We start from the raw sequence: 19,120 nt of genomic DNA, 5'->3' as shown, positions 1-19,120 counted from the left end.
GAAGCAAATATAAGGCTTTTTCTCTTCCTGCCAGTGTCATGAACGATGGCAAGGACTGAATGGGCATAAAAAGTGAAATAGGTTCTGGCACACCATAAATAGTTGTAGACCTACAGACAGTTTTGGAGAGCCTCTTGTCATGCCTCGAGACTCCTAAAACAACACTGTCCCTTTAAGACAATCGCTATTTAGGGCATCAGGATCCTGAGAGCGACGCTTCACGTTCTTGCGTCAAGCTCCCTTCGTGTTTTGCATCCGTCTGTTCCTTCCTTGCCTGACTTCCGTTCTTTCCCTGGAGTTTCCTGTTTGGAAGCGCTGCTCGGCAGAGTGCTTTACCGGCCCCCGCGTTCCTGGAGCGGGCCTCGGAGTGCTCATCTGTTCAGCGGCGGTTCGCTGTTTTACAGGCGTTCAGGCTTGGGCGCCTGTAATCCCGATTGTGAGGAGTTCACGTTCTTCTTAGTGAACCTTTCCGAATTTCCCCATTGTCTTGGAGTCTCGTCCGGCGGCCGGGTTCTTTCCCCGCCTTCCGGCTGGACTCAGTTTGTGCTTATTTTGGAGTTGCCTTACCGGACAGCCAGCCCTGATCTCCGTTGTTCCGGGTTGAGCATCCGTTTTTTTTCCCCCCTTTCCCTTTAGTTAGTCAGTTAGTGTTCCTTCCGCATTTGTCCCACTTTAGTATTTTTAGTTATCCCCTTCTATACTACTTCTGGAATACTGCCAATGCATTTGGAGTAATTCTTGCGTGGATCCCAAGGGGGGCATTATCTTCAGCTTCTTCACAAAGAATCACAGTAACAGCGCTTTTTGCGCCCTTTTTATACTTATACAACTAATAGTCATACGTATGATTTATATATGTTGTTTTGCTTTTCATTTAGAGATAACCCTTGAAGAAAAGAGGTGGCTAAAGGTTTCCTTACATATCCCTCATTTGTGACTAATACTTCACGAAGTCCACCAGACAGCTAAAGTGAGAAGGGTATTTTTTAAGACCATAGAATCACTATTGAGTTTAGTGCATACTTACTAATACTTTACCTTATCTTTATCACAGAGCCAGATGATGTTCCTTATCTAGATGTCGTTTATATACATATGCTACACAGAGTAAGGTTTCCGGTATGTGTTGTTTCTATTTTTAGTTGTGCTAGTGTTTATTCAGTGTAGGACACCAATAGATAGTTGCTTATTTGCTTTTCTTTGCAGGCTGCCTGTTGCCAGTTCCCCAATTGATGTACCACGCAGATCATCCAGAAGAGTACCTACACATCATTTCTTCTTCACCATCTTCCCTTGTTTTGTCTCCCTGTGTTCCCCTGGCGTGTCTCTCGTACTCTAGTGTTTGATAGAGTCGAGAGGCCGTAGGGGAGGACTGTGGATTATTCTTCGGATTCCTGACGCTCCTGTGGAACTCTCCTGCAATCCTTACACCTCTGTGGCGATCAATATATAAGCGATAGCACTGCTGTATCTTCCCTATTGATTAATGCAGGAATTTCATTTTTAGCACAGGCAGTCACAAGCACCATCTACAAGTATAGTAATGTGTGAGGTGGTGCGGAACCCGAAATTCAGACTCATCCAACTAATGATAGTACATCGTGCTTATCTGACTCCTCACAAGATACACAAGATGTTCCCGAACATAACTGATGCATGTCCTAGATGTCATGCCCCTAACGCAGAGTTATTACACATGTTGTGGAGCTGCCCGCGACTAGCGCAACACTGGGAAACAATACAAATGGTATTAAATACGGTAGCTCCAGGGAGAAAAGGTGAACCACTAGAATACTGCATACTGGGGATTACTACTAAGAGCAACAAAGGTAGCCTTATAGTACACTTTGTGAATCTGCTACTAATACTAGCTAAACGAACGCTAACCATGCGATGGAATGCATCGAAAGCCCCGGCGATAACAGAGTGGTTAAATGAGGTGGTAAAATGGGGTAAAGCTGGGTGCGATGAATTAAAGAGGGAAGAGAGCAGGGGGTTAAGGAAAAAGCCCATATCGCAGGAATGTCATGTAATGTTAGAAGAATTTATTGCAACAGAGGTTTAGCCCTGTTGAAAATATAGTAGGATCTAGCTACTAACATGGATATATAGCAATGTTGTAAGAAATTGGATGCTGTATAACCAAAACTGCATAGAGGAGGTATTTTTCACAGTTGTGTTTCTGCTGATATAGGCCCGTATGGGAATGTTGACCACCAGGGACATTTGAATGGGTTGATGAGTCTGAGGGTGGGAGGTTCGGGGGTATATAGGAATGATAGGTTAGGATTTGTTCGTTCCTTTTAATTTCATTGAGTTGCATATTATGATGTTTAGTTTCTAATGGAAATTACGACTGCATGAGCGAGTGGAACTACTACAAACTGGTCATTATCAACGTGTATTGCACTACATACAAAATAATTACTACAGCAGGATATTGGATGTATAACATTAATACATTAAGATATCAGATATGTTTCTATTGATGTCAAATTCAGATGTATAAGGCGGATTTATGAATATGTACGCTGTAATGTGCATAAGCCGTATTGTATAGAAAATCAATCAAAATGATGTTAAAAAAATAAAATAAAAAAAGTATAGTAATGTGTGTGGACAGAGATCTTCTATTAAATAGAATCTGCCATCATTTCAAGGGCGCTGCATATTTTCTGGTTTTTTTGGGATCTCTAACCAGAGTTTTTGTGGGGATTAATCACATTTACAGGACAAATGGGTTGCACTGAATTTTTAATGGCTGGGTTCTCATTAGATGGGCATGGTGCAGTGCCACTGCACAAGGGCTTTGGTAAATGCAATAGGTCTCGCATTTACGCGAGTTTAAGGTATTGCCATTGTAAAGGACAATGCCTTTTATTAATGTTTTGGTTTAAAAAACATAAATAAAAGGCATTGTCATTTACAATGCCAATAGCTTAAACTTGTGTAAATGTGAGACCTATTGCATTGCAAATGCTTGTTTCCATTTGAGACCTTGAGGGAATGCCTGGTGGCCCTGAAAGGGAAAACTGAAACATGACCCCTTAACGGTAGGAGAAAACTCCCAATGTGTCAGGAACATCTGTGTTTTTTGTTTTGGGAGTTTGTGTTTGTAAAACAAACAACTTTGCTGAAGAGGAATTTTGAATATTGAACACGGTGCACACAAAGCAAAGCTTCAGGCATGTGGAAATCTTTAAGTGTAATGCAATGTAGTCCTCTAGCCACACAAAAGATGACAAAAGAAATGCTTGCAAATAGTTTAATCACATGCAATTACTTGGGGCTGCGATGAGCTGTTGTTGCTGGTGCTGGAAACAACGCTGCCCAGGCTGCACTGCTCGCAACCTGACCCTGAGTAGGAGGAGAGGCTGCAGATCGCGCACATAACATGTCTTCATTCCTCGCTGCGCAGGATGTGCTCAGCTGCTGTTGCTGGAGAGTATGCTGCCTAAACTGCACTGCTCCTAACTTGACCCTGAGGAGGCGGAAGGGCAACCGATTGCACATAAAGCACAATATCAGTCCCTACTTGGGGCTTACTTGATATGAAGAAAATAGGATGCCAAGATTATTCTTTCGTATCCACTGTCTTGGTGCTGGAAAACCCTGTTTTTGCCCTTCCAGACTCATGACTGTAGATTTATTGGGAGTACATTGGCTGCTTCAAACTGGATTTTGGAGATACATGTTGGAGCTCACTAGGGCTGCCATATTGCACTCCCGTCACACACACCAAGCCCTCTTAGCCCAGGTTTAAGCCAAACGCTTTCCGCAATATAAAAATGCCTAATGTGGGAAGGGTTGCCCCTGGGAACTTTTACCCCCTTGGTTATGGCATGCCTAGGAGTCATTCCCACCCAGTAGCCAGTGCTAGGATAAATGTAGAACCTCCAGGGAGCCAAATCAGAACACTGTGGTATCTGAGGAAGAAGAGCGCTGGACCAGAGAAGAACCCTGAAGGACTTGGGCAGCTTCTACTTGTATCCATGACAAAAAAGTGGACTTCAATAGTCCTAAGACTCACCCCCTGTGCAAGCTACAGGGATGCAATAGGCTGCAAGAGGCCTCTACATCAACTTCCTAGCTGACCTCTAACTGGTACTTTAGAAGTATAAACAAAGAATCAAAAGGGGAGTGAAGAGGTAGTGCTAAAAAGCACTATGATGGGCGCACCCTCCTCCAGTTAATGGTATAAGTAAACAACAAGGTCCACCTCTAGAAGGTATACTGTGAGCCAGAGTATATCAGGCATATACAGTATTTGTTAAAATACCCCTGACACACTAAAAGGGCCCTAGGTGTCATGCTTCATCATCGTGGTCTTCCCGCCCCGCTGCGGGACGGGGCGTGTTACGACGAGCGACTACGCCGGAGCACTTAGATATTGTAAGTGCTATGTGAAGTGTATTGAGTGAGTGTGAGAAGGGTCAGGAGTGATATAGAAAAGTGAGATTTAAAATAATAACTGGCCTTTTGAAAGCAAAAAATTCTTCATTTTCCTCTTCCAGTCCGGCTCATGGGGCACTGACTCTTATTTATTCCAGCCCACGACTCAGAAATACTGACAGGGCTATAACTTTTCAATATTAAATGCCATTTTGCAGTTGTCTTATAATCTATTTTCCATTCACCTGTATATACACATAGCACACATTGTTGCCAACCTTAGTGAGTGACAGAGGGATCTGACCCCGTCCTGACGAAGAGGCAGTCAGCCTCGAAACTTGTTGACAACACCCGGAGAACTAGCCCATTGTTAAGCTAGATTGTCTCCGCCACACTATTTTTAACGGTACCAGCCTATGACTAATAAAGAATTTTTTGCTTTCATAAGGCAGGTATTCTTTTAAATCTCACTTTTCTATATTACTCCTGACCGTACTCACTCTCACTCAATACACTTCACACAGCACTTACAATATCTAAGTGCTCCAGCGTAGTCGCTCGTCGTAGCACGCCCCGTCCCGCAGCGGGCGGGAAGACCCCGATGATGAAGCATGACACCAAGGGCCCTTTTGGTGTGTGAGGGGTATTTTAACAAATACTGCGTATGCCTGATATACTTTGGCTCACATAATACTTAAGAAGTATAGTCATGTGGTGGATTGGGACTTAAAATATTAAGGCCTGATTTAGATCTTGGAAGATCTGGTCGCATTGTCACTTTTTCAGTGCTTTCACCGCCCGCCTACTTAGAAATCCACCCGCTCTATTTAGATGTTAGCTGGTCTATCGATGAAAGGCTGTGGCTGTCGGCGGGAGTCCAGCAAAAATTACCGCAGGGCCAGACATGATGTGCCTTTCCATCGACGAAACGGGCAGGGATACCTCCTACTCTGATTTAGTGAAGTTGAAGGAAATTAGGTTCTGTTTCCCACATCCGTTTCCATTTCCAGCTTGAAGCCCATTGTCCAGGTACCCCCTTTGCTGTTATACATGACTATGACGATCATTACCTCTGTTGTCACTTGGGATTCAAGCTAAGCTTCTTTTACACTTGTATTACTATGAATAGTGTGTAGACAATTGTTTCCTCTTGTGTATTTTTAAATTTCTCTTAAATGCATTTTTTTCATTGTGTATTGCTATAGTGTACATTTTACAACTTATTAAGGTAAAATAAGCACACCTGCATTGACACTTAGAAAAAATTATGTTGTTGTGGTTGTAGGTGTTGTGCTTGCAGTTCTTGTGGGTGTGCATTCAATAGTGTGTGTGTGTGTTGCTTGTGTGATTTGTAATATGTAAGAAAATGGCCATAACACATCACCTAAATATATTTTGTGAAGCAAACACATGTGTATTGACTCATAAATCAGTAGTACGTACAAGTCTCTATTCCACCAGGCACTCATTCCATCAGCAAAACACTGCTACGAAAACGCCAACACAACAGGGACATCTAAATAGGCTCGATTCAGAAAAGGGGGTGGTGATGAACAGAGTGTCTGAATTAAGCAGACCACTCTTACCCAGTCCAAAGATCAGGGCTTGATCCATCACCGTTATTTATCTCACTGCACCATCCCAGCTCAGAACCTGGCTATATGCAAATCAGTCTGTCCCTGGCCCAGTGCATCATGGGAACAGGGCAGACTAAACTACCAAGCCAATTCTTCACCAGAAAGGAGATAAGCTACCGGGGACCGGTTTCTGGCATTTCAGCCGTCTTCGGCCCGGCTTGCTTGAATCCTGATGGTGCAGTGAGAAAGGGACTCATGTCTGAGTATACCCTGCCACACCTATAGTGGCCAAAAACGATTCAGAAAAGGGGGTGGTGATGAACAGAGTGTCTGAATTAAGCAGACCACTCTTACCCAGTCCAAAGATCAGGGCTTGATCCATCACCGTTATTTATCTCACTGCACCATCCCAGCTCAGAACCTGGCTATATGCAAATCAGTCTGTCCCTGGCCCAGTGCATCATGGGAACAGGGCAGACTAAACTACCAAGCCAATTCTTCACCAGAAAGGAGACAAGCTACCGGGCACCGGTTTCTGGCATTTCAGCCATCTTCGGCCCGGCTTGCTTGAATCCTGATGGTGCAGTGAGAAAGGGACTCATATCTGAGTATACCCTGCCACACCTATAGTGGCCAAAAACGATTCAGAAAAGGGGGTGGTGATGAACAGAGTGTCTAAATTAAGCAGACCACTCTTACCCAGTCCAAAGATCAGGGCTTGATCCATCACCGTTATTTATCTCACTGCACCATCACAGCTCAGAACCTGGCTATGTGCAAATCAGTCTGTCCCTGGCCCAGTGCATCATGGGAACAGGGCAGACTAAACTACAAAGCCAATTCTTCACCAGAAAGGAGACAAGCTACCGGGGACCGGTTTCTGGCATTTCAGCCGTCTTCGGCCCGGCTTGCTTGAATCCTGATGGTGCAGTGAGAAAGGGACTCATCTCTGAGTGTACCCTGCCACACCTATAGTGGCCAAAAACGATTCAGAAAAGGGGGTGGTGATGAACACAGTGTCTGAATTAAGCAGACCACTCTTACCCAGTCCAAAGATCAGGGCTTGATCCATCACCGTTATTTATCTCACTGCACCATCCCAGCTCAGAACCTGGCTATATGCAAATCAGTCTGTCCCTGGCCCAGTGCATCATGGGAACAGGGCAGACTAAACTACCAAGCCAATTCTTCACCATAAAGGAGACAAGCTACCGGGGACCGGTTTCTGGCATTTCAGCGGTCTTCGGCCCGGCTTGCTTGAATCCTGATGGTGCAGTGAGAAAGGGACTCATGTCTGAGTATACCCTGCCACACCTATAGTGGCCAAAAACGATTCAGAAAAGGGGGTGGTGATGAACAAAGTGTCTGAATTAAGCAGACCACTCTTACCCAGTCCAAAGATCAGGGCTTGATCCATCACCGTTATTTATCTCACTGCACCATCCCAGCTCAGAACCTGGTTATATGCAAATCAGTCTGTCCCTGGCCCAGTGCATCATGGGAACAAGGCAGACTAAACTACCAAGCCAATTCTTCACCAGAAAGGAGACAAGCTACCGGGGACCGGTTTCTGGCATTTCAGCCGTCTTCGGCCCGGCTTGCTTGAATCCTGATGGTGCAGTGAGAAAGGGACTCATGTCCGAGTATACCCTGCCACACCTATAGTGGCCAAAAACGATTCAGAAAAGGGGATGGTGATGAACACAGTGTCTGAATTAAGCAGACCACTCTTACCCAGTCCAAAGATCAGGGCTTGATCCATCACCGTTATTTATCTCACTGCACCATCCCAGCTCAGAACCTGGCTATATGCAAATCAGTCTGTCCCTCGCCCAGTGCATCATGGGAACAGGGCAGACTAAACTACCAAGCCAATTCTTCACCAGAAAGGAGACAAGCTACCGGGGACCGGTTTCTGGCATTTCAGCCGTCTTCGGCCCGGCTTGCTTGAATCCTGATGGTGCAGTGAGAAAGGGACTCATGTCTGAGTATACCCTGCCACACCTATAGTGGCCAAAAACGATTCAGAAAAGGGGGTGGTGATGAACAGAGTGTCTGAATTAAGCTGACCACTCTTACCCAGTCCAAAGATCAGGGCTTGATCCATCACCGTTATTTATCTCACTGCACCATCCCAGCTCAGAACCTGGCTATATGCAAATCAGTCTGTCCCTGGCCCAGTGCATCATGGGAACAGGGCAGACTAAACTACCAAGCCAATTCTTCACCAGAAAGGAGACAAGCTACCGGGGTCCGGTTTCTGGCATTTCAGCCGTCTTCGGCCCGGCTTGCTTGAATCCTGATGGTGCAGTGAGAAAGGGACTCATGTCTGAGTATACCCTGCCACACCTATAGTGGCCAAAAATGATTCAGAAAAGGGGGTGGTGATGAACACAGTGTCTGAATTAAGCAGACCACTCTTACCCAGTCCAAAGATCAGGGCTTGACCCATCACCGTTATTTATCTCACTGCACCTTCCCAGCTCAGAACCTGGCTATATGCAAATCAGTCTGTCCCTGGCCCAGTGCATCATGGGAACAGGGCAGACTAAACTACCAAGCCAATTCTTCACCAGAAAGAAGACAAGCTACCGGGGACCGGTTTCTGGCATTTCAGCCGTCTTCGGCCCGGCTTGCTTGAATCCTGATGGTGCAGTGAGAAAGGGACTCATATCTGAGTATACCCTGCCACACCTATAGTGGCCAAAAATGATTCAGAAAAGGGGGTGATGATGAACAGAGTGTCTAAATTAAGCAGACCACTCTTACCCAGTCCAAAGATCAGGGCTTGATCCATCACCGTTATTTATCTCACTGCACCATCCCAGCTCAGAACCTGGCTATATGCAAATCAGTCTGTCCCTGGCCCAGTGCATCATGGGAACAGGGCAGACTAAACTACCAAGCCAATTCTTCACCAGAAAGGAGACAAGCTACTGGGGACCGGTTTCTGGCATTTCAGCCGTCTTCGGCCCGGCTTGCTTGAATCCTGATGGTGCAGTGAGAAAGGAACTCATGTCTGAGTATACCCTGCCATACCTATAGTGGCCAAAAACGATTCAGAAAAGGGGGTGGTGATGAACAGAGTGTCTGAATTAAGCAGACCACTCTTACCCAGTCCAAAGATCAGGGCTTGATCCATCACCGTTATTTATCTCACTGCACCATCCCAGCTCAGAACCTGGCTATATGCAAATCAGTCTGTCCTTGGCCCAGTGCATCATGGGAACAGGGCAGACTAAACTACCAAGCCAATTCTTCACCAAAAAGGAGACAAGCTACCGGGGACTGGTTTCTGGCATTTCAGCCGTCTTCGGCACGGCTTTCTTGAATCCTGATGGTGCAGTGAGAAAGAGACTCATGTCTGAGTATACCCTGACACACCTATAGTGGCCAAAAACGATTCAGAAAAGGGGGTGGTGATGAACAGAGTGTCTGAATTAAGCAGACCACTCTTACCCAGTCCAAAGATCAGGGCTTGATCCATCACCGTTATTTATCTCACTGCACCATCCCAGCTCAGAACCTGGCTATATGCAAATCAGTCTGTCCCTGGCCCAGTGCATCATGGGAACAGGGCAGACTAAACTACCAAGCCAATTCTTCACAAGAAAGGAGACAAGCTACCGGGGACCGGTTTCTGGCATTTCAGCCGTCTTCGGCCCAGCTTGCTTGAATCCTGATGGTGCAGTGAGAAAGGGACTCATGTCTGAGTATACCCTGCCACACCTATAGTGGCCAAAAACGATTCAGAAAAGGGGGTGGTGATGAACAGAGTGTCTGAATTAAGCGGACCACTCGTACCCAGTCCAAAGATCAGGGCTTGATCCATCACCGTTATTTATCTTACTACACCATCCCACCTCAGAACCTGGCTATATGCAAATCAGTCTGTCCCTGGCCAAGTGCATCATGGGAACAGGGCAGACTAAACTACCAAGCCAATTCTTCCCCAGTAAGGAGACAAGCTACCGGGGACCGGTTTCTGGCATTTCAGCCGTCTTCGGCCCGGCTTGCTTGAATCCCGATGGTGCAGTGAGAAAGGGACTCATGTCTGAGTATACCCTGCCACACCTATAGTGGCCAAAAAGGATTCAGAAAAGGGGGTGGTGATGAACAGAGTGTCTGAATTAAGCAGACCACTCTTACCCAGTCCAAAGATCAGGGCTTGAGACATCACAGTTATTTATCTCACTGCACCATCCCAGCTCAGAACCTGGCTATATGCAAATCAGTCTGTCCCTGGCCCAGTGCATCATGGGAACAGGGCAGACTAAACTACCAAGACAATTCTTCACCAGAAAGGAGACAAGCTACCGGGGACCAGTTTCTGGCATTTCAGCCGTCTTCGGCCCGGCTTGCTTGAATCCTGATGGTGCAGTGAGAAAGGGACTCATGTCTGAGTATACCCTGCCATACCTATAGTGGCCAAAAACGATTCAGAAAAGGGGGTGGTGATGAACACAGTGTCTGAATTAAGCAGACCCCTCTTACCCAGTCCAAAGATCAGGGCTTGATCATCACCATTATTTATCTCACTGTACCATCCCAGCTCAGAACCTGGCTATATGCAAATCAGTCTGTCCGTGGCCCAGTGCATCATGGGAACAGGGCAGACTAAACTACAAAGCTAATTCTTCACCAGAAAGGAGACAAGCTACCGGGGACCGGTTTCTGGCATTTCAGCCGTCTTCGCCCGGCTTGCTTGAATTCTGATGGTGCAGTGAGAAAGGGACTCATGTCTGAGTATACCCTGCCACACCTATAGTGGCCAAAAACGATTCAGAAAAGGGGGTGGTGATGAACAGAGGTCTGAAATAAGCAGACCACTCTTACCCAGTCCAAAGATCAGGGCTTGATCCATCACCGTTATTTATCTCACTGCACCATCCCAGCTCAGAACCTGGCTATATGCAAATCATTCTGTCCCTGGCCCAGTGCATCATGGGAACAGGGCAGACTAAACTACCAAGCCAATTGTTCACCAGAAAGGAGACAAGCTACTGGGGACCGGTTTCTGGCATTTCAGCCGTCTTCGGCCCGGCTTGCTTGAATCCTGATGGTGCAGTGAGAAAGGGACTCATGTCTGAGTATACCCTGCCACACCTATAGTGGCCAAAAACGATTCAGAAAAGGGGGTGGTGATGAACAGAGTGTCTGAATTAGGCAGACCACTCTTACCCGTCCATCACCACCCCCTTTTCTGAATCGTTTTGTCCACCATAAGCGTGGAAGGGTATGCTCAGATGTGAGTCCCTTGCTCACTGCACCATCAGGATTCAAGCAAGCCGGGCCGAAGACGGCTGTAATGCCAGAAACCGGTCCCCGGAAGCTTGTTTCCTTTCCAGTAAAAGAATTGGCTTGGTAGTTTGGTCTGCCCTGTTCCCATGATGCACTGGGCCAGGGACAGACTAATTTGCATGTAGCCAGGTTCTGAGCTGGGATGGTGCAGTGAGCTAAAAAATGGTGATGGATCAAGCCCTGATCTGTTGACTGGGTAGGAGTGTTCTGCTTAATTCAGATACTCTGTCCATCACCACCCCCTTTTCTGAATCGTTTTGTCCACCATAAGCGTGGAAGGGTATGCTCAGATGTGAGTCCCTTGCTCACTGCACCATCAGGATTCAAGCAAGCCGGGCCGAAGACGGCTGTAATGCCAGAAACCATTCCCCGGAAGCTTGTTTCCTTTCCAGTAAAAGAATAGGCTAGGTAGTTTGGTCTGCCCTGTTCCCATGATGCACTGGGCCAGGGACAGACTAGTTTGCATGTAGCCAGGTTCTGAGCTGGGAGGGTGCAGTGAGCTAAAAAACGGTGATGGATCAAGCCCTGATCTGTTGACTGGGTAGGAGTGTTCTGCTTAATTCAGATACTGTGTCCATCACCACCCCCTTTTCTGAATCGTTTTGTCCACCATAAGCGTGGAAGGGTATGCTCAGATGTGAGTCCCTTGCTCACTGCACCATCAGGATTCAAGCAAGCCGGGCCGAAGACGGCTGTAATGCCAGAAACCGGTCCCCGGAAGCTTGTTTCCTTTACAGTAAAAGAATTGGCTTGGTAGTTTGGTCTGCCCTGTTCCCATGATGCACTGGGCTAGGGACAGACTAATTTGCATGTAGCCAGGTTCTGAGCTGGGATGGTGCAGTGAGCTAAAAAACGGAGATGGATCAAGCCCTGATCTGTTGACTGGGTAGGAGTGTTCTGCTTAATTCAGATACTCTGTCCATCACCACCCCCTTTTCTGAATCGTTTTGTCCACCATAAGCGTGGAAGGGTATGCTCAGATGTGAGTCCCTTGCTCACTGCACCATCAGGATTCAAGCAAGCCGGGCCGAAGACGGCTGTAATGCCAGAAACCGGTCCCCGGAAGCTTGTTTCCCTTCCAGTAAAAGAATTGGCTTGATAGTTTGGTCTGCCCATTTGCATGTAGCCAGGTTCTGAGCTGGGATGGTGCAGTGAGCTAAAAAACGGTGATGGATCAAGCCCTGATCTATTGACTGGGTAGGAGTGTTCTGCTTAATTCAGATACTCTGTCCATCACCACCCCCTTTTTCTGAATCGTTTTGTCCACCATAAGCGTGGAAGGGTATGCTCAGATGTGAGTCCCTTGCTCACTGCACCATCAGGATTCAAGCAAGCCGGGCCGAAGATGGCTGTAATGCCAGAAACCGGTCCCCGGAAGCTTGTTTCCTTTCCAGTAAAAGAATTGGCTTGGTAGTTTGGTCTGCCCTGTTCCCATGATGCACTGGGCCAGGGACAGACTAATTTGCATGTAGCCAGGTTCTGAGCTGGGATGGTGCAGTGAGCTAAAAAACGGTGATGGATCAAGCCCTGATCTGTTGACTGGGTAGGAGTGTTCTGCTTAATTCAGATACTCTGTCCATCACCACCCCCTTTTCTGAATCGTTTTGTCCACCATAAGCGTGGAATGGTATGCTCAGATGTGAGTCCCTTGCTCACTGCACCATCAGGATTCAAGCAAGCCGGGCCGAAGACGGCTGTAATGCCAGAAACCGGTCCCCGGAAGCTCGTTTCCTTTCCAGTAAAAGAATTGGCTTGGTAGTTTGGTCTGCCCTGTTCCCATGATGCACTGGGCCAGGGACAGACTAATTTGCATGTAGCCAGGTTCTGAGCTGGGATGGTGCAGAGAGCTAAAAAACGGTGATGGATCAAGCCCTGATCTGTTGACTGGGTAGGAGTGTTCTGCTTAATTCAGATACTCTGTCCATCACCACCCCCTTTTCTGAATCGTTTTGTCCACCATAAGCGTGGAAGGGTATGCTCAGATGTGAGTCCCTTGCTCACTGCACCATCAGGATTCAAGCAAGCCGGGCCGAAGACGGCTGTAATGCCAGAAACCGGTCCCCGGAAGCTTGTTTCCTTTACAGTAAAAGAATTGGCTTGGTAGTTTGGTCTGCCCTGTTCCCATGATACACTGGGCCAGGGACAGACTAATTTGCATGTAGCCAGGTTCTGAGCTGGGATGGTGCAGTGAGCTAAAAAACGGAGATGGATCAAGCCCTGATCTGTTGACTGGGTAGGAGTGTTCTGCTTAATTCAGATACTCTGTCCATCAGCACCCCCTTTTCTGAATCGTTTTGTCCACCATAAGCGTGGAAGGGTATGCTCAGATGTGAGTCCCTTGCTCACTGCACCATCAGGATTCAAGCAAGCCGGGCAGAAGACGGCTGTAATGCCAGAAACCGGTCCCCGGAAGCTTGTTTCCTTTCCAGTAAAAGAATTGGCTTGGAAGTTTGGTCTGCCCTGTTCCCATGATGCACTGGGCCAGGGACAGACTAATTTGCATGTAGCCAGGTTCTGAGCTAGGATGGTGCAGTGAGCTAAAAAACGGTGATGGATCAAGCCCTGATCTGTTGACTTGGTAGGAATGTTCTGCTTAATTCAGATACTCTGTCCATCACCACCCCCTTTTCTGAATCGTTTTGTCCACCATAAGCGTGGAAGGGTATGCTCAGATGTGAGTCCCTTGCTCACTGCACCATCAGGAATCAAGCAAGCCGGGCCGAAGACGGCTGTAATGCCAGAAACCGGTCCCCGGAAGATTGTTTCCCTTCCAGTAAAAGAATTGGCTTGGTAGTTTGGTCTGCCAATTTGCATGTAGCCAGGTTCTGAGCTGGGATGGTGCAGTGAGCTAAAAAACGGTGATGGATCAAGCCCTGATCTATTGACTGGGTAGGAGTGTTCTGCTTAATTCAGATACTCTGTCCATCACCACCCCCTTTTCTGAATCGTTTTGTCCACCATAAGCGTGGAAGGGTATGCTCAGATGTGAGTCCCTTGCTCACTGCACCATCAGGATTCAAGCAAGCCGGGCCGAAGATGGCTGTAATGCCAGAAACCGGTCCCCGGAAGCTTGTTTCCTTTCCAGTAAAAGAATTGGCTTGGTAGTTTGGTCTGCCCTGTTCCCATGATGCACTGGGCCAGGGACAGACTAATTTGCATGTAGCCAGGTTCTGAGCTGGGATGGTGCAGTGAGCTAAAAAACGGTGATGGATCAAGCCCTGATCTGTTGACTGGGTAGGAGTGTTCTGCTTAATTCAGATACTCTGTCCATCACCACCCCCTTTTCTGAATCGTTTTGTCCACCATAAGCGTGGAATGGTATGCTCAGATGTGAGTCCCTTGCTCACTGCACCATCAGGATTCAAGCAAGCCGGGCCGAAGACGGCTGTAATGCCAGAAACCGGTCCCCGGAAGCTCGTTTCCTTTCCAGTAAAAGAATTGGCTTGGTAGTTTGGTCTGCCCTGTTCCCATGATGCACTGGGCCAGGGACAGACTAATTTGCATGTAGCCAGGTTCTGAGCTGGGATGGTGCAGTGAGCTAAAAAACGGTGATGGATCAAGCCCTGATCTGTTGACTGGGTAGGAGTGTTCTGATTAATTCAGATACTCTGTCCATCACCACCCCCTTTTCTGAATCGTTTTGTCCACCATAAGCGTGGAAGAGTATGCTCAGATGTGAGTCTCTTGCTCACTGCACCATCAGGATTCAAGCAAGCCGGGCCGAAGACGGCTGTAATGCCAGAAACCGGTCCCCGGAAGCTTGTTTCCTTTCCAGTAAAAGAATTGGCTTGGTAGTTTGGTCGGCCCTGTTCCCATGATGCACTGGGCCAGGGACAGACTAATTTGCATGTAGCCAGGTTCTGAGCTGGGATGGTGCAGTGAGCTAAAAAACGGTGACAGATCAAGCCCTGATCTGTTGACTGGGTAGGAGAGTTCTGCTTAATTCAGATACTCTGTTTATCACCACCCCCTTTTCTGAATCGTTTGGTCCACCATAAGCGTGGAAGGGTATGCTCAGATGTGAGTCCCTTGCTCACTGCACCATCAGGATTCAAGCGAGCCGGGCCGAAGACGGCTGTAATGCCAGAAACCGGTCCCCGGAAGCTTGTTTCCTTTCCAGTAAAAGAATTGGCTTGGTAGTTTGGTCTGCCCTGTTCCCATGATGCACTGGGCCAGGGACAGACTAATTTGCATGTAGCCAGGTTCTGAGCTGGGATGGTGCAGTGAGCTAAAAAACGGTGATGGATCAAGCCCTGATCTGTTGACTGGGTAGGAGTGTTCTGCTTAATTCAGATACTCTGTCCATCACCACCCCCTTTTCTGAATCGTTTTGTCCACCATAAGCGTGGAAGGGTATGCTCAGATGTGAGTCCCTTGCTCACTGCACCATCAGGATTCAAGCAAGCCGGGCCGAAGACGGCTGTAATGCCAGAAAACGGTCCCTGGAAGCTTGTTTCCTTTCCAGTAAAAGAATTGGCTTGGTAGTTTGGTCTGCCCTGTTCCCATGATGCACTGGGCCAGGGACAGACTAATTTGCATGTAGCCAGGTTCTGAGCTGGGATGGTGCAGTGAGCTAAAAAACGGTGATGGATCAAGCCCTGATATGTTGACTGGGTAGGAGTGTTTTGCTTAATTCAGATACTCTGTCCATCACCACCCCCTTTTCTGAATCGTTTTGTCCACCATAAGCGTGGAATGGTATGCTCAGATGTGAGTCCCTTGCTCACTGCACCATCAGGATTCAAGCAAGCCGGGCCGAAGACCGCTGTAATGCCAGAAACCGGTCCCCGGAAGCTTGTTTCCTTTCCAGTTAAAGAATTGGCTTGGTAGTTTGGTCTGCCCTGTTCCCATGATGCACTGGGCCAGGGACAGACTAATTTGCATGTAGTCAGGTTCTGAGCTGGGATGGTGCAGTGAGCTAAAAAACGGTGATGGATCAAGCCCTGATCTGTTGACTGGGTAGGAGTGTTCTGCTTAATTCAGATACTCTGTCCATCACCACCCCCTTTTCTGAATGTTTTGTCCACCATAAGCGTGGAAGGGTATGCTCAGATGTGAGTCCCTTGCTCACTGCACCATCAGGATTCAAGCAAGCCGGGCCGAAGACTGCTGTAATGCCAGAAACCGGTCCCCGGAAGCTTGTTTCCTTTCCAGTAAAAGAATTGGCTTGGTAGTTTGGTCTGCCCTGTTCCCATGATGCACTGGGCCAGGGACAGACTAATTTGCATGTAGCCAGGTTCTGAGCTGGGATGGTGCAGTGAGCTAAAAAACGGTGATGGATCAAGCCCTGATCTGTTGACTGGGTAGGAGTGTTCTGCTTAATTCAGATACTCTGTCCATCACCACCCCCTTTTCTGAATCGTTTTGTCCACCATAAGCGTGGAAGGGTATGCTCAGATGTGAGTCCCTTGCTCACTGCACCATCAGGATTCAAGCAAGCCGGGCCGAAGACGGCTGTAATGCCAGAAACCGGTCCCGGGAAGCTTGTTTCCTTTCCAGTAAAAGAATTTACTTGGTAGTTTGGTCTGCCCTGTTCCCATGATGCACTGGGCCAGGGACAGACTAATTTGCATGTAGCCAGGTTCTGAGCTGGGATGGTGCAGTGAGCTAAAAAACGGTGCTGGATCAAGCCCTGGTCTGTTGACTGGGTAGGAGTGTTCTGCTTAATTCAGATACTCTGTCCATCACCACCCCCTTTTCTGAATCGTTTTGTCCACCATAAGCGTGGAAAGGTATGCTCAGATGTGAGTCCTTTGCTCACTGCACCATCAGGATTCAAGCAAGCCGGGCCGAAGACGGCTGTAATGCCAGAAACTGGTCCCCGGAAGCTTGTTTCCTTTCCAGTAAAAGAATTGGCTTGGTAGTTTGGTCTGCCCTGTTCCCATGATGCACTGGGCCAGGAACAGACTAATTTGCATGTAGCCGGGTTCTGAGCTGGGATGGTGCAGTGAGCTAAAAAACGGTGATGGATCAAGCCCTGATCTTTTGACTTGGTAGGAGTGTTCTGCTTAATTCAGATACTCTGTCCATCACCACCCCCTTTTCTGAAACGTTTTGTCCACCATAAGCGTGGAAGGGTATGCTCAGATGTGAGTCCCTTGCTCACTGCACCATCAGGATTCAAGCAAGCCGGGCCGAAGACGGCTGTAATGCCAGAAACCGGTCCCGGGAAGCTTGTTTCCTTTCCAGTAAAAGAATTTACTTGGTAGTTTGGTCTGCCCTGTTCCCATGATGCACTGGGCCAGGGACAGACTAATTTGCATGTAGCCAGGTTCTGAGCTGGGATGGTGCAGTGAGCTAAAAAACGGTGCTGGATCAAGCCCTGGTCTGTTGACTGGGTAGGAGTGTTCTGCTTAATTCAGATACTCTGTCCATCACCACCCCCTTTTCTGAATCGTTTTGTCCACCATAAGCGTGGAAAGGTATGCTCAGATGTGAATCCTTTGCTCACTGCACCATCAGGATTCAAGCAAGCCGGGCCGAAGACGGCTGTAATGCCAGAAACTGGTCCCCGGAAGCTTGTTTCCTTTCCAGTAAAAGAATTGGCTTGGTAGTTTGGTCTGCCCTGTTCCCATGATGCACTGGGCCAGGAACAGACTAATTTGCATGTAGCCGGGTTCTGAGCTGGGATGGTGCAGTGAGCTAAAAAACGGTGATGGATCAAGCCCTGATCTTTTGACTTGGTAGGAGTGTTCTGCTTAATTCAGATACTCTGTCCATCACCACCCACTTTTCTGAAACGTTTTGTCCACCATAAGCGTGGAAGGGTATGCTCAGATGTGAGTCCCTTGCTCACTGCACCATCAGGATTCAAGCAAGCCGGGCGGAAGACGGCTGTAATGTCAGAAACCGGTCCCCGGAAGCTTGTTTCCTTTCCAGTAAAAGAATTGGCTTGGTAGTTTGGTCTGCCCTGTTCCCATGATGCACTGGGCCAGGGACAGACTATTTTGCATGTAGCCAGGTTCTGAGCTGGGATGGTGCAGTGAGCTAAAAAACGGTGATGGATCAAGCCCTGATCTGTTGACTGGGTAGGAGTGTTCTGCTTAATTCAGATACTCTGTCCATCACCACCCCCTTTTCTGAATCGTTTTGTCCACCATAAGCATGGAAGGGTATGCTCAGATGTGAGTCCCTTGCTCACTGCACCATCAGGATTCAAGCAAGCCGGGCCGAAGACGGCTGTAATGCCAGAAACCGGTCCCCGGAAGTTTGTTTCCTTTCCAGTAAAAGAATTGGCTTGGTAGTTTGGTCTGCCCTGTTCCCATGATGCACTGGGCCAGGGACAGACTAATTTGCATGTAGCCAGGTTCTGAGCTGGGATGGTGCAGTGAGCTAAAAAACGGTGATGGATCAAGCCCTGATCTGTTGACTGGGTAGGAGTGTTCTGCTTAATTCAGATACTCTGTCCATCACCACCCCCTATTCTGAATCTAAATAGACTCAGCGCAAACACACCAACCTGATGGAGTACTGTTAGCCAGCAAAGGAGTCAACTGCCTTAACGAAGGTGCACCGCTTTCACAATGGGAAGCAGTCTGTTGATATGGATGGCGGTTCAGCCAGCACACAACTAAATACTGTGGGTGGGATACCATCAGCTTGGTGGAGAACTTGGATACTCTGCTACAGAGTGATGACTGGAGTCCCACCGGGATCTGAATCAGGCCCACTGTCAGAAGGTACAATCTTTGACCAGGACAAAACTGTTTGGTGTATCCTACCCTCCCTCCATTGTGGTCAGCCTCAAATTGCACCTAGTTACCGGTCTACTGTATCTATCTTCGTCCCTTTGTGCTTCTTGACACTATTTCTTCATAAAATGTTATAAAATAATATCTCTGGTTCCCTTT

Source organism: Lissotriton vulgaris, chromosome 2_1, assembly GCF_964263255.1.
Source record: "Lissotriton vulgaris chromosome 2_1, aLisVul1.2, whole genome shotgun sequence".
NCBI classification, from domain to species: domain Eukaryota; kingdom Metazoa; phylum Chordata; class Amphibia; order Caudata; family Salamandridae; genus Lissotriton; species Lissotriton vulgaris.
The sequence above is the reverse complement of the archived record's forward strand: the minus strand, read 5'-3'. Positions refer to the sequence as shown.